This window comes from Theropithecus gelada, chromosome 8 (assembly GCF_003255815.1).
Source record: "Theropithecus gelada isolate Dixy chromosome 8, Tgel_1.0, whole genome shotgun sequence".
Taxonomy (NCBI): Eukaryota; Metazoa; Chordata; class Mammalia; order Primates; family Cercopithecidae; genus Theropithecus; species Theropithecus gelada.
In genome coordinates this window covers 94,348,873-94,350,662 of record NC_037676.1, presented here as the reverse complement: position 1 = coordinate 94,350,662, position 1,790 = coordinate 94,348,873, and positions in this window count along the sequence as shown.

Sequence of the window (1,790 nt, the reverse complement as noted above, 5' to 3'; positions counted from 1 at the left end):
TAAAAACCCTAGAAGAAAACCTAGGTAATACCATTCAGGACATAGGCATGGGCAAGGACTTCACGTCTAAAACACCAAAAGCAACAGCAACAGAAGCCAAAATTGACAAATGGGATCTAATTAAACTAAAGAGCTTCTGCACAGCAAAAGAAACTACCACCAGAGTGAACAGGCAACCTACAGAATAGGAGAAAATTTTTGCAATCTACTCATCTGACAAAGGGCTAATATCCAGAACCTACAAAGAACTCAAACAAATTTACAAGAAAAAACAAACAACCCCATCCAAAAGTGGGCAAAGGATATGAACAGACATTTCTCAAAAGAAGACATGCATGCAGCCAACAGACACATGAAAAAATGCTCATCATCGCTGGCCATCAGAGAAATGCAAATCAAAACCACAATGAGATACCATCTCACACCAGTTAGAACGGCAATCATTAAAATGTCAGGAAACAACAGGTGCTGGAGAGGATGTGGAGAAATAGGAACACTTTTACACTGTTGGTGGGATTGTAAACTAGTTCAACCATTATGGAAAACAGTATGGCAATTCCTCAAGGATCTAGAACTGGAAGTACCATATGACCCAACCATCCCATTACTGGGTATATACCCAAAGGATTATAAATCATGCTGCTATAAAGACACATGCACACGTAAGTTCTTTGAGGCACTATTCACAATAGCAAAGACTTGGAATCAACCCAAATGTCCATCAGTGACAGACTGGATTAAGAAAATGTGGCACATGAATACTATGCAGCCATATAAAAGGATGAGTTTGTATCCTTTGTAGGGACATGGATGCAGCTGGAAACCATCATTCTCAGCAAACTATCGCAAGAACAGAAAACCAAATACCACATGTTCTCACTCATAGGTGGGAACTGAATAATGAGATCACTTGGACTCAGGAAGGGGAACATCACACCCTGGGGCCTATTATGGGGAAGGGGGAGAGGGGAGGGATTGCATTGGGAGTTATACCTGATGTAAATGACGAGTTGATGGGTGCTGACAAGTTGATGGGTGCAGCACACCAACATGGCACAAGTATACATATGTAACAAACCTGCACATTATGCACATGTACCTTAGAACTTAAAGTATAATAAATAAATAAATAAATAAATAAATAAATAAATAAATAAAAAGAAAAAAAAAACCTGTTTTCTAAAGGTGTGATGAAAGAGAGAGAGTCTGCAAAAACCCAACAGCAGCCTTTTACAATTCTGCTTATTACAATTGTGCATTTTGCTGAAAAAGTCTCAGACAGTAAAATTAAGGCAAGTGCAAACCACCAATTTTTAATGGCAAGTAATATATTCTTTTTGTTCTGTTAGCAAAGACTTTGAAAAATGTTAGCAAGGTGCTTTCTACTGTTCTGCTATGTAATATGTTCTGCATGAAGCAAGTGTAAGGTAATAACTATCACTGAGTTTTGTGGAATTAAATTAAATATAAGGAATACACACACACATATATACACAAATACATACATATATATTTATATACACCAATGTAAACATACATATAGAAATATAAGCAAACATACATATATACATATGCATGCATATACTATATATATATTATATATATTCACATTAGTTATGATCTACCTACTTCCTTTTTTGGAGGGATGGAGTCTCACTCTCGTCGCCCAGCCTGGGGTGCAGTGGCACGATCTCAGCTCACTGCAACCTCTGCCTCCCAGGTTCGAGTGATTCTCCTGACTCAGCCTCCTGAGTAGTTGGAATTACAGGCACTTGCCACCACACCTGGGT